The sequence below is a fragment of the Herpailurus yagouaroundi genome, unplaced genomic scaffold (assembly GCF_014898765.1).
Source record: "Herpailurus yagouaroundi ecotype Mexico unplaced genomic scaffold, PumYag 29, whole genome shotgun sequence".
Lineage (NCBI taxonomy): Eukaryota > Metazoa > Chordata > Mammalia > Carnivora > Felidae > Herpailurus > Herpailurus yagouaroundi.
Window position 1 is genome coordinate 106598122 of NW_024412377.1, and position 15170 is coordinate 106613291.

Consider the following 15170-nt stretch of genomic DNA (forward strand, 5'->3'; position numbering starts at 1 on the left):
CGCGAGATCGTGACCTGGCTGAAGTCAGACGCTTAACCGACTGCACCACCCAGGCGCCCCGAACACCATATCTTCTTTATCCATTCATGGATTGATGGACACAGGCTACTTCCGTGAGTTGGCTATTGTAGATAATGCTGCGGTAAATTTAGGGGGTGCATTATAGCTTCTGGAATTAGTGTTTTCATATTCTTTGGGTAAATACTGAGTAGTGGAATATTCACCTGAAAAGTTTTATGTGCTATTGATGTCTAGGTCACACTTCTAGAGATTCTCATTTGAATAATCTGTACTTCTTTCTGAGCATAATGAAGTAACAAAGACCTAATTTATCTTCCTGCCTTAAAAGGCAGAACAAAAACAATATATGTGAAACAATGATTTTCAGACTATATTAGTATTTATGGCTGAGCAGCTATCCCCCAAATATACCAGCTTTATAAAACTACACATTTATTATCCCACAGTTTTTGTGTTTCAGGAATCCAGTCATGGTTTAACTATTACCAAATTACCACAATACTAACACCAAGAATGAGCCTCTAGCTGAGGGTATCTCTTAAGGCTACAGCTGAGGTATTGGCCAGTGCTGTGGCCTTTTCTGAATGCTAGAGTGGTAGAAGGATCCACTTCAAAGCTTGCTCATGTGCTTGCTGGCAGGATTCAGTTCCTTGTGGACAAGTGGACTTAGGGCCTCCATTTCTCTGGCTGCTGGCAAGAGGCTGTCCTCAGTTCTTTGCCATGTAGGCTTCATCAAAGCAAGCAAGAGACAGCCTGCCAGCTAGAAGGAAGTCATAGTCTTCTGTAGCTTTCTGTGATCACAGAAGGGGCATTCTGTCATACTTATCACTTCCTATTGGTTGGACACTAGATCCAGATCCAGCCCATACCTATGAGAAGGGGGACACACAAAATATGAATACCAGAAGGTGGAGATTATTGAGGGCCACCCTAGAAGCTGCTTACCACGCAGGCATTAAACAATAAATATCAAGGGACTGTGATTTCTAACAGAAGGGAAACAAACAAGGTCAGGTAAACAACTATTTTACTTATTGCCAGGAAGTACTTCCAGGCTGCAGGGCACAAAGGGGAAATCAAACGAGTCCAGTGTCTCTACAAGGTGAAGGTACAGAAAGAACAGTTCGGGAAATCAGGGCAGTAAGAATTTATGAGACAGAGAACTATATGCACAAAGATAAAGCTCACAAAATCTGAGGGTTCTCCTTGAGTCTTTGGCTAAGGACTAATTTGTGCATGTCTGAGCAGAAACTACATGAATTCAGGGAAATAACCATCAGGAAGATAGTTAGGAAGCAAAATAGTTTCTAGAGTTCACACAGGACAAAAATGGAAAGTGATCATAACCTATAAGACATAACAGTAGAATCCTCAGATATCCTTCAGCCTATACTAAAAGCTGTTCTGGACTTACCCTAATAAAATTTAAAAGGAAGACTCTCTAAAGCTTTGAACTAATTCCAAGTAACGTAATTGGGCACCAAAACAAAATCCAACACTATCTGGAGGAATACCACAAAATCCAGCCATCAGTAATGCAAAATTCACCAACATCTAGCATCCATTAACCAATTAGCAGGCATGCAAAGAAATAAGAAAATAAGACCTAAAGCCAGGAGAGAATTCAATCAACAGAAACAGACACAGAAATGACACAGAGAGTGAAGTAGCAGACAAGAATCTAAAAAAAAAAAAAACAAAAAACAAACAAAAAACCCATTAGAACAGCTGTTGTAAAACTCTACATATGTTTAAGAAGGTAAAGGAAATCATGACCATGATATGGGGGAAAAAAAGGAACATATAAAAAAAATCCAAAGACTCAAGGAGAAAAAAAAAAACATGTGAAATGAAAAATACATTGCATGTGATTAATAGAAGACTAGACACTGAAGAGGAAAGTTCAGTGATTATGAATAAAATAACCAAAATGAAACAGAACGCTAACTGGAAGAACACGAAGACAGCGGCTGTGACACACAAGACGCTGTCAAGGGGGCTAATTTATGTGCAGTTGGAGTCTCAGACAAAAAGGGGAGAGGCAACAAAAAATACTAAAAGAAAAAATGGAAAAAAAATCCCAAATAAGATAAAATCTAGAAACTCAGACTCAAGAAGCTCAATGAATTAGAGCAGAATAAGCACAAAGAAAGGCACATTGTAATCAAGTTGCTAAAGCCAGTGAGAAAGAAACGCATTTTTAAATCAGAGGAAAAAGATATTGTATGTAAAGAGGAAGAGGAAGAGTTTTCAGCAAGCTTCTGGTCAGAATCTATGCAAGTCAGAAGACAATGGAAAGTCATCCTTTAAAGTATGAAAGGAACAAAGCAGCAATCTAAAATTTGTTACCCATGAGACACCCTCAAATCTGAAGGCAAACTAAAGATATTTCAGACAAACAGAGCTCCCTGCCAGCCAACACGAATTATAAGCAATGCTACAGGAAGTTGTTCAGGCAGAAGGAAGATGATAGCAGATGGAAATGCATAAAGGAATAGAAAGAGCCAGAAATGGTAAATATGCAGATACAAGTAAAGGATTTTATTTTCTCTTTCAAAAAATCCTTTTTCAAAAAGTAATTGTTTAAAATAACAGTAATATCAATATATTCTGAAAATGCAAAATATATACATACATGAAGAAGAAAAATTGGAAACAATAGCACCGAAGATGAGTAAGCAGAAATGAAGTTACCAGTTGTAAGCATTTTAGACCATATGTTGATCTAAGTGTAACTTGTGAGAAGAAACCTCCGCTGCATCCTGTTCTCTCACAACAGGAAAATGACAGAAGAATGTTAACTGCTGTCAATGGATTTGAAACACACAGAACCTGCTGGAGAGAGGAGGCTGTAACTAGGGGGTAGTGCTGGTGTAACTAGGAGGTTTAGGAGGTGTAACTAGGGGGTAGGATGAAGGACAATGCAATTGTTATCTATATCTTGATTTTTCCCTAGGAGAAAAGCCTAGACCAACAGGTTTCTCACAATTTATATATATATAAAGATATTATATATCTCATGGGTATATGATTATATATATATATAAAATATATATATATTTATATATATATAAAAAAAATATATATATATGATTATATATATATATATATAATCACATACCCATGAGAGCTGCCTTCACTTTTGTTTATGAAAAACACCTTAAAAGAAATCAGAGTGTCCCAGCAAAAAAATGCACCAGACATGGGGTGCCTGGGTGGCTCAGTCAGTTGAGTGTCTGAATTCTGCTCAGGTCATGATCTCATGGTTTGTGGGTTGATGTCCTTCATGAGGCTCTCCCCTGACAGTGTGGAGCTTGCTTTGGATTCTCTCTCTCTCTCTCTCTCTCTTTCTGTTCCTCTCCTACTCACACACACACATCTCTCTCTCTCTCAAAAATGAATAAACAGTAAAAAAAAAAAAAGGAAAGAAAATGCACCAGACAAATTTGCATTCATTAATCGAAATGAATATTAATTTTACTTAATGGCAAATGGAACCAATTTGTATAAATCCAAAAGATTCTTTGAATTCAAGTATTTTTAAAAAATACTGATTAAAAACAGAATTCTGGCGGAGGGGAAGGAAAAAAAAAAGAGGTTAGAGTGGAAGAGAGCCAAAGCATAAGAGACTCTTAAAAACTGAGAACAAACTGAGGGTTGATGGGGGGTGGGAGGGAGGGGAGGGTAGGTGATAGGTATTGAGGAGGGCACCTTTTGGGATGAGCACTGGGTGTTGTATGGAAACCAATTTGACAATAAACTTCATATACTGAAAAAATAAATAAAAAAATAAATGACTAGGAAAAAAAAAAAAACCAGAATTCTGCAACATCACCACGATCCTCAAACCTGACGCTCGACCATCACATGGGATAGAGACTTAGCACAACAAGGCAGGGAGTGCAGGAATCACAGGATTAGGAACCTTCACTCCTCAGGGCCAACGTGAAGATGGCACATCCGTCGGGAGCCAGGGATTCACTGTCTGGGTCTGGGCTTTTAAAAAAGGTCTGGGAAAAATAGGGTCTAGAGGACAGTTATGAACAAATTAAGGAGATTGAAATTAGGATCTATGAGGTACGCTTTCTAAAGGGTTGGAGGTAATTTTGCATGAAAAAGGAAAAGATACAGAGTGACTAGCTGTCTTCAAATAAATTAAGAGTAATTACCAATAGATAATTAACAGTAGTGCTCACCCCCACTATACGAAATAGAAACAAGAAGAAGTGAGTTTAAATTGCAACAGTGACATTTGATCACGGAAAGTAGAATTTATTGACCAGAAGAGTGATTAAGCATAGAGAAAAATCTAGGTTCTTAAAATATTTTAAGTGAAGCTTTGTTTTCCTGTTGCAAAAACATTTGGTGATTTTGAAAATTTTACCCAGCTGACCCTTTAAAGTCATGTGGATAAAACATCTGTAAGATAACTGAATTTTCTAATGGATTAATTAAACCTTGTAAACGTTTTGCGGCTTTTGGGAAATTTTACCCAAATTATGACAAGCATGGGAGTCCTATTGTCCAATCTTGTTCTGGAATAATTTAGGATAACAATGTCCATCTAACAGTGGACTCATTCCTGTGGGCTCATAGAGCAGAGCTCTGCCTAATTAGTCAAGTCCTTACCGTGAGATTACAGAGATTTACTCAAACTGCTCAATGCCTTGATTCGTCAGTGAATCACTGCTTTCTACCACCTACAAACCAAGATGTCTGAGAGCTTAAAGAAACCCTGAAAAAAACTGATAATTTTTTTAGAACTGAGAATGAAGGTACTGAGAATTCTCGTCCAAGTTGTTGTCTTCTTGGATTCAGGCAAGAAAGGTCTTTATGGACTAAGGTTTAGAATAAGAGAAAACTAAGATGAAGTGAAGTTGGAGAATTGTCAGGCTTCCATAAGCTGATTTTCCAGAAAGCTAGTCACCAAATGATGAAGGCAGTAGTTGTCCAAGTGTGTTTTCCAGACCAGCATGAGTACCACCTGGGAACTCGTTGGAACTTCAAATTCTTGGGTCCCACCCAAGACCTACTACATAACAAGGTGGAGCCTTCTGCAGGTGGAGCCCAGCAATGTGTGTTATAATAATCCCTCCAGGTGATTCTGATACACACTAAGATTTGATCACCTTTGGATTAAAGGAATGATTTGTAATTCTTCCCAGATGTGCCCCACCTAAGTTTCATCCTCTGGCTGCTGGCATGACCCTTATGGGTCTCTCTCTATCTTCTCATGAACTGAGACACACTGGAGTTTCTGGTGTCCTGCACGAAGAAGACAGACATGGAAGATGTCTTGCCTCAGAAGTCAGCATGCTGCATATTTAATATCTACTGACTGAAAAAAAAAATTAGTTTTTATATATAATAGAATCCACAGCTATTTGTTGATTAATTTAGTCTCATCCTTTTGCCTAAGGAACTGGTTTGGGTCCCCAAAGGAGTGGGAAGAGCCAGAAGCTGAAAGATATATGTTCCCTGAAACAAAACAAACAAAACAAAATGAAACCTGTATTGGGACTTGGAGTATCAGCAGCTGCTTCAGAGACCAGGTAGAAAAGCAAAGATCAGCCCTGTTCCATGTTGGAGCCTGGACATCCCCAGGGGCTTGAAGCAGTCCTGAGGCCAAGCAGCTAGGCCTGGTTCAAGAGTGTTCTCATATAAGGCAGTAGAAATCATGATAAGGACACAGAGACCTAGCAAGGGTGAAGCCACTGCTATCACTTGAATATCAATATGACTTTATCTCTTTATGCACAGACTGGGAAAAACTGGGACAATGAGGTCACAAATATAATAGGAAACAAAACTGAACTCAACCAGGAAGAGTGAAAAAGTATATTACCCAAGTTCCCTTTAGGGTTGTACAGAGAGAGTTATTTAAAGCTTTGGCAAGCTTGGTCTAGGTGCTTTCAGATTCAAAGCAGTGGAGGGATTGTCAGGCTAAATAGCTAGCTATCTTTTGATGTCAATGGTTTGGGAATTATACACCTCTAGAAAAATCAATTCCTATAAAGCTTTTTAAATGGACCAAACCACAGGAGCTTCTGTATGATCAGTAGAACAGAGAACATTGAAGCCGAGAGACTTCAGGTCTATCTTGAACTGGTGGTCAACATGTATGTATTACTTTTAAAATGTGTGAATCATTAATTCCTACTAAAAATATTTATTGAGCACCTACTATGCATCAGGAATGGTGCTAGACACCGTGAATCACTGGAATCAGATAGACTGTGGTCAGGTACTCTAGAACTGCTCTGTTCAATATGGTAAGCGCTAGCCACACATGGTTATTGAAATTCAATTCCTTAGTCACACACACCACATTTCAAGTATCCAACACTCATGCGTGGCTAGTGGCTACCATCTTGGTGAGCACAGATACAGGATACAAGGTAACAGGGAGGAGCTTCCCAATGTGTGTCCTCCCAAGTGTCCGTGCTGGGTTTTTCCTTTCCCACCTCCATGTCCCCCGGGGTATCAAAGCTCTCCACCCTCCTTCAGGGTTCATGTTTCTAGGAGTGTCCCAGATCGCAGTATTGGTAGAAGGTATCTACACAGAGCATTTTAACTAGGTCTCAGAAGAGTCTTGAGGCAGATGCAGGCCTCCTTGTGCCAAGTGGACCATGGGCGATATGCCCGGCCCTCTTTCCAACTCCACTGTCATGGTATAAACTCTGGCTGTAGTAGAAAGCATTCCCCTTTTGGGTCTCAAAAAATCTGTTTCAGAAGTTAAAAAGGAAACCTGGAACATGAAGAGTTTCTGGATTTTTCTCTTGCTTCTATTTTTCTCCCCAAGGCAATGTAGATGCCTCTGCCTGAGAGGGGGAAAGTCACTTGCAAGGACAAGAGAAAAACAAAAGCACCAAGATTAATATTTCAAGATATTATCTTGCTACATCAAAACGGTAGAAAACCTAATTCTTGCCTCCAAGGTGCCTATATAACTGGAAAAACATGAAAAATGGGGAAATTCATGAAAAGTTCATAACCATAAAGAGGAAAGTAACAATATTAAACAGAAATGGCAGAGATGTCAGTCGGAGCTACATGATTAATACTCGAGGGCTGGTATAGACCCTAAGGGTGACTTTTTACAGAAGGGTGAGGTCTGAGCTGCACAGATTGAGATGGGTAGAGGGGAGAAGAGGTGGAATTTCAGCCGGGAAACATAATAAGCAGAAGTATGAATGTGGAGTTCAAGAGTTTTCAGGTAAAAGGAATGGAAGAGTTGGACTGTCAGGCCAGGTGTGGGGAGCTAAGTCTGCAAGAGTAGGCTGAGGAAATGCTGCAGGAGACCCTGAATGCAGGCTGAAGGGTTTGGTCACGATCCTGCAGCAGGATGGTGATGTCCTCGAATGTGTGAAGAGGGAAATGATACAGCTAGAGCAGTGTAATGACAATGAATCTAACAGTGAACCCTAGCAGCAACATTTGGGTGTTTAGACACATTGAAGCTGAGGGCAGGATGGAGACAGGTGGGTGGGTGGGAGGCTGTAGGGGTGGAGGCATGAAGTGACCCAGGCCTGGAATGGGGGGAGGGGTAACAGTGGAATGAAAAGGAATCAACGAGCATGAGTGGTCTGCCGACGCAAAAATCAACAAGGCTTTGATTCTTTGGAGCTGAGGGAGAAAGAAAAGTCAAATATACTGTTAACTTGGGCAAATTACTTAGCATCTATAAAATAGTGATAATAGCTACGTTTTACAGGTTTGCCATGTGAATTAATAAAAAGACCTTTGTAAAATACAAGAAGTCTCTGGCATACAAATGTGATTTAAATCAATTGGTTGGAACCCAGATGGCCCAGAGCTGCCCTCCTCACTCCAGCAGCCAGGGCCCCAGGGAAGGGCAAGACCAACATACCCCTTTTCCTTATGGTCTGGAAGACGTTATGATCTCAGGCCAGAATGAGTGGAACATGAGAGAACTTGCCAGAACATACTGGGGCCCTCTCTTCTATTTTCTTTTCTTTCTTTTTTTTTAATTTTTAAATGTTTATGTATTTTTGAGAGAGAGAGAGAGAGACAGAGCACAAGCTCGGCAGGGGTGAGGGGAGGTGCAGAGAGAGAGGGATACACAGAATCTGAAGCAGGCTCCAGGCTCTGAGCTATCAGCACAGAGCCCAACGCAGGGCTCGAACCCACAAACCGTGGGATCATGACCTGAGCGACAGTCAGACACTCAACCAACTGAGCCACCCAGGTGCTCTAATCCTCCACCCTCTATTTTCAAGCCCATGCCAGATTTGAGGTCTCTAGATTTCTGAGGTGCTTCCAAAAGCAAAGGATCGCAGCTCAAACGCCTAATGTGCATGTGTCTGTTAGTATCTCAAACATCTTGTCCCATTGTATTTGTCACCTCACCCCCTGCTTTCCCTGTTTCTCATCATTCCTAATAAAATGGTGTTTATATCTCCACCTAGTCCACAAAACCTTGCTTAACATGCAATATTGCAGCATATGCCTTAGATTTACAACAAAAAGAGGAAAAAGTTGCTGCTACGATGCTGGTTATCATTTTTTAAGTAAAGGGAAAAAAAGAAAAGAAGGAAAAACGAGTAGGAAATTATTTCTATTGAGTACTACTGCTTGAGGAAAAGCTGGTTAAATAGTAGAGAATAAAGGGGCAGATGAAGATTTTCATAAAAATTGTGAAGAAAAGCTCCTGAGCACTTTCAAATACTCTAGAAATAGAAGGGCTTGAGTGTTTATTTTGTTGAATTTAACTTCAAATCTCTGCCCTTCATTCTTACTTGAAACAGATATATATGAGCAAGCTGTTAGGATATAGATATCCGCGTGTGTGTGTGTGTGTGTGTGTGTGTGTGTGTGTGTGTGTGTATGGAATCTCATGTCTACACATACATATACAGGAATGTATATGCTTGTAAAGGGACATAAGGAGGGAAAGGGAATAATACATCAAAAGAAAAAAATACTTTCCAGGGCACTTGGGTGGCTGAGTCGGTTGAGTGTCCAACTTCAGCTCAGGTCATGATCTCACAGTGCATGAGTTCAGGCTCCGTGTCGGGCTCTGTGCTGACAGCTCAGAGCCTGGAGCCTGCTTTGGATTCTGGGTTTCCCTCTCTCTCTGCCCTTCCCCTGCTCGCACTCTGTCTCTGTCTCTCAAAAAGTAAATAAACACTTAAAAAAATATTTTAAAAAAGACTTTTCTGAGGTAACTGTCAATGAAGAAAAGAGAAGAAGTTACAAAGAGTATGTGTAGAGGGAAGAAGAAATGAATTAGTCTACGAATAGCAAAAACAGAAGGGAAAGAGAAAAGAAGAGAAAGACATAGCTGGCCACCAGGAGGTTATCTGACCTTAGTCTAATCAATGAGACCCACACAAAGCGGGCAGTGAAGCTGTGCAGTGCTAAGAGGGAAAACACCATCTGACTAATCATGTAAATGTTCAAAGTCTGAGCTGGTAACATGGAGAGTATCTCTATTCTGGAACTTAAAGAAGAGTCAACATACATTATAAGTTGGATTATAATTAATTGATAACTTCCTTGCAAGAGAGCCAGTGCCTCTTCTTGCCCTGGGCAGACAGAAAGTACCACTGAGGCCTCTACTAGAGCACCATTCCCTGATTTACTAATTGCTTTGGCCCATTAAAATATTCCTATCTGTTGTCCCCTAATTTCAGAACATTGTTTAGGTGGTGGTTTGTAAAACTTACCCATACAAATCTGAATGGGAATACTAATGACTTAACCTGCAGTAGCACTTGTGATGATTCTCGACGATTCTCTAGAAATAATTTTCTAGGAATGATCATTTAGGCTCCAAAGGTATCTCAGTCAAGTTGACAGATCAGTAGAGAACACAAGTTTGGATAGGGAAGTTTCTTTTGGCACAACTTCTTAGGTCACACCATACAAAACTAACAGTCAACCCAAAAAGGGGAGGTAGAGAAGAACTTTCCCTTTAGCTTCCATAGGCGACTGCCAAGGGACACAGCCAGAAGGCTGAGAACGGGCAACAGAAATGGGGCAACTTTGGCTTTTTTTAAAGTTAATTCCCAGAGAATCCAGTCAGGACTGTTGGTAGCTCTCAGACAAGGTGACCTACTGTTCCAGTATTGCCCAGGCCTGAGGGTCTCCAGGGAGGTGGAACTTTCAGGATTAGGACCAGGAAAGTCCTAGGCAAACTCTGACAGTGGGTCACTCTAATACTCCTTTTCAAAAGTCAGGCCTTGACTTGAATGATGAATACCAGGAAAGGATATCAATCCACCATCTGTACCCTGTTAGCTCTTGAGTAAAGATGTAGCAGAGCTCAGTATAGATGCTACCAAGTCTTTACTATTTCCCATTGTTCTCCCTGCTCCCCTCCCTCAACTAGATGTTTCTGTAGTAATACAAAAGGCAAGTTCTCTTGTTTGGTAGCATCAGCCCAAGTGAAACAGGTAAGTCAAAAATTGTAAAAGGCCGTAAAACGTCTCATGCATTTGAGGGTAGTATCCAAGAGTCTTACAAATTCCAAGTCTCTGTGGTTAGTTACAGCCCTAATAGACTGGGTTTGTAAAGTCCAAGGTTGGCCCTGGGCAAGATTATAATGTACTTGTTTGAGGTGTCCCAAAACATTACTGTCTTCTCTCCAACAGAGCTAGACTGCTTCACAATCTTTCTTTCTTGTAGTAAAACCTGTGCCCAGGGAAATATCTCATACCAGCAATTTACTCATTAGTGTGAATGAAGCGGTATCTCCCCAGGCTGATTTAAATTGTTAAGTCTTATCTTTAATTATGTTTTTTCATTCCTTCTACTACGAAGTATTCACTGAGAGCCTTCCATAACAAGATTGGAATGTAGTAAGTGAAAGTAACCCAGAGCCCGGCCAAGGAACTTAACCATTCAGCCTCCATTAATTACAGGCATCAGCTGGCCAGTAAGAAAAGAGCATTTAAAGGTAGGGATGGTTTTCCTAACTGCCCCTGAAATAGGAGCTCTTAGGCTGGCACTGACAAAGGCTTCTATTGCCGATCGAGACGGTTGTGAAGTAATTGTAGAATTAGTGTGGATATTAAAACCTAAAGTCTTATTCTTACTTCTCTCAAATATTTGTTTAGACTTGAAAGGTGACATTAAGAGCAGAGGGACTGGAGAAGTGATCTGCACAAGGAATAAAAACTAAAAAGAAGGATATTTAAAACGGAGAAACATAAAATCCTGATCTGGGTCCAAAAAGTCATTGATTTCAAGGACTATGTTAAAATCTCACCAAGGCAAAACATTTTATGTATATGTACATGTACACTTCAAGGTCTGAGATAGGTAATGGCTGAGTAAATATGGTACATCTTACTATGCAATTTAATGTATTTTTGGGTATAAAAATAATGTAACAGCATGGAAAATGTTGTTAACATGTTAGTCTTTAAAGTGGGAATATGAAAATTTTTCTAGGTAATGTTGGGAACTATATAAAATTTGTAGAAGTTTATGAGTGAGGACTTAAAAAGAATATGGACGGGGGCGCCTGGGTGGCTCAGCTGGTTAAGCATCCAACTCTTCATTTCAGCTCAGGTCATGATCGCAGGGTCATAGGATTGAGCCCCACATCAGGTTCCATGCTGAGTGTGGAGGCTGCTTAAGATTCTCTCTCTGTCCTTCTTCACACTCTCTCTCTCAAATAAAAAAAATTTATTTTAAGGAAAAAAAGAGTATGGACAATTGAAAATTGCAAATGCTGGCACAGTAAGATTCTGGATCACCTATTTCATATATATCCACCCTCTTTAATATTGTTTGTACAACAAACACTATAATAAATCAATGCGGCAAGTAAGGATAGGGGAAAAGACATGCTTGTTTATAGAGCATTGATTCACTGCAAGCTCAGAATAAAGCAAATGACAGAACTATGAGACTAATGTTTTAAAAACTGATTAAATTACAATTCATCAACGGAAAGGTCAGCCAGATCCAATAAAAATGAAAGTCTCAGCACACTGTGCACTAATTTGACCACATCTAGAATACTCTGTTTAGCTCTGGATGACTTATTTTATGGGAGACATTGATAAACTAGGGCACAGTAACAGAAAGGCAACCATAAGATTTGGAAAGACCTAAAAAGAATAGTAAATGAGAGTAAGTTTTAGAAACCTTGGAATTCTAACTTAGAAAAGACAAGGCTCATGGTGTATGCTTTTGTCAGACTGTTATTTTATTAAGTTTATTTATTTATTTTGAGAGAGAGTAAAAGCATGAATGGCGGAGGGGCAGAGAGAGAGGAGAGAGTAAGAATCCCAAGCACCACCATCATGGAGCCCAATGTGTGGCATGAACCCACGAACTGTGAGATCATGACTGGGCTGAAGTTGGACGCTGAACCGACTCAGCCACCTAGGCACCCCAAGAGGAACTTTCTAATAAGAATTGGCCAACAATGCAATGAACTATCTCAAAAGGTTGTGAACTTCTTATTGCAGAAAGCATTTAAATAAAGACAAGTAAAGAGTGCGGACATTTGTTGAGAGGTTGTTCTGGATGCTTCCTAAAGACCCACTGAATCTTCAGATGTTGTGTATCAGTGAAACTTGAGAGTGAGAAATACTTGTTATGTGTCTACAATTCTTCAGGTATAGACATGAGACAGGTCGAGTCTTCCCTTACATATCCGCATTCAATTTAGAGACATAAAATGTGATTAGAATGAAGCCAGAGGAGAAGAAATAGATTTCGTCAGTTCCCATTGGATTGTGTAAGTATATCCTCTGAGTTTATTTTAAAATTCCACTGCTCAGCATCTATTTGATTACTCTCAACCTAATTACTTTGGGCCACATTGCAATTTCATTCTTGACCTTTAATCGAATCACCAAAGAAAGAGGTAAAGGAAGTAACTTCTATGAAACATCCTCTATGTGCCAGGCGCCATAGCAGGCATATTATATACATAATTGTATTAGTCTTCCAACCCTATGAGGAAAGAATTACCATACGCATTTTGTAATTAAGCAGAGTTCTGCTTATAATTAAGAAAACACATCCAAGATCCTATAGCAGATGCCAGAGAGCTAGATTTCAAACTCGGAGCCCGGGTTATTCCAAAGCTCTGCTTGACCATACTTGCTGCTCCATCTTTCCCCAAACCAAACCACTGGAGACTGAAATTCACCCACAGGCAACTACAGTCTTGTCTGTTGGCAAGACCCTACTCATGTGTTTCATCTGTTTTGTTGTCAGAAACTGAGCTTGTTCCCACAAGAGGATGTAAAGCTGCTTGTTCTTTAAATGAGAATGTTCAACTCAGTAACCTGCCTGTGAGGCCACTGGCTTCATAGCTGTGGTCGAAAAGATAATGGCCCCCAAAGATGTCCATGTGGCAAGGCAGAACCGAGTTTCCAGATGTGATTAAGGAATTTGAGACTGGGAGACTATTCTGGCTTATCTGAGTAGACCCAATAGAATCACAAATGTGATTCTTCCTTCTGATAAGAAGGAAACAGGAGGGCTAGAGCCAGAGAAGCCATCATGTGATGAAGGAAATAGAGAGAGAGAATGAGAGGGAGAGAGGGAGGGAGAGAAATTTGAAGATCTATACTACGGGCTTGGAAGATGAAGGGATCACAAGGCAAGAAATTCATCTAGAAGCTGCAAAGGCACAGGGATAGATTGTCCAGAAGGAACTCAGCCCTGGTGACACTTTGTTTTTTAGGACTTCTTTACTTCCATACATAAGATAATAAATTTGTGTTGTCTTAAGCCACTGGGTTTGTGGTAATTTGGGACAGCAGCAACAGGAGACCACAGCCTTGGATATTCTATCTGAATAAAGAGAAAGTACCCTACTGAAGCACATTGTGGCAAATGGAGAAGCCAGGAACTTCTCTGCCTGCTGCTGACAGACTTCAGGTGGCTGTGAGTGTCCCAGGCAGACCTAAGACTCAGGTGAGAGTGGAGTGGAAAGGGAAAGTGGGAGGGGGGAAGAGGGGAAGGCAAAGAGGAAAGGGGCATCAAGAGAAAAGGATGGATAAAAGAGTGAATACAGAGAAGAGAGAAGGAACAAGGAACCATTGGTAATGAGCAGTCCCTTGGCACTAACTTTTCCTACTAAGAAAGACGTATTTCTAGTACTCTATTCCAGAATGAACCTATAATACCAAAGTTAATATTTTCATAGTATAAGTAGTGTATTAACACAAAGAGTATCAACTTGATTCCAATTGTTGAAAGGGAGGTTTTACTTTGTTTGGGAACCTCTTGGGTTCACTCCAGGGTTATTTTCTGTTCACACGACCAGCCTTAGAGGAGAGGAGATCAGAAAGACATGCTACAGGCAGGGATTACCATGAGCTCTGAGTAGAGAAGGAAATCATTACCCTTAGTTCAGAGCCCACACAGGGGAAGTGCACAGCAATCCTGCCCTGCTCCTTATCAGGAAGCAGTGCTCAAGCTGTCAGCCTGGTAGCAAGCACCTGATTCTATCCCTGCTCAGCTTTTCAAAAGACAGCCACAAAGCAGGCCCTGAAGAGCACCCTGCCAGGGTGATTATTCGTGCATTCACAGGCAGTAGGCAATTCTTAGCATCTACTGGCTCAGATGGATTGGTACCTAGGTACTCTTTAATATTAGGAACTTCTGCCTTCTTCTTTTTTAAATTTTATTCATTTATTTTTTTGGAACTTCTGTCTTTCTGTAAGGTTTGCTATGTTTACCCTAACCAGGTTAACTTGGTTCGAATGGATACAACCAGAAGCTGTACAAAATGCCGCACTTGATTTTACACAATCACTAACTATAGAATTAGCTAAGATACTTTGGGGATTCTGAGAAACCGTGGAAGCTTACTAGATGTGGGCCCTAGTAGATATATTTTTAAGTTAAAACTTTTTTTAAGTTTATTTACTTATTTTGAGAGAGAAAGAGAAAATGCGAGTTGGGGAGGAGCAGAGAGAGAGAGAGGGAGAGAGAGAGAGAATCCCAAGCAGGCTCCATGTTGTCAGTGCAAGGCCCAATGCAGGGCTCAAACTCATGAACCACGAGATCACCAACTGAGCCGAAGTCGAACGCTCAACCAAATGAGCCATCCAGGCGCCCCTGAGTTAAAATTTCTTAAAGATTATTTAATATGCTGTATTGATTAGAAATCAGCTCAGACGTTATTTAGTTGTGGCACTTTAAGTAAATTA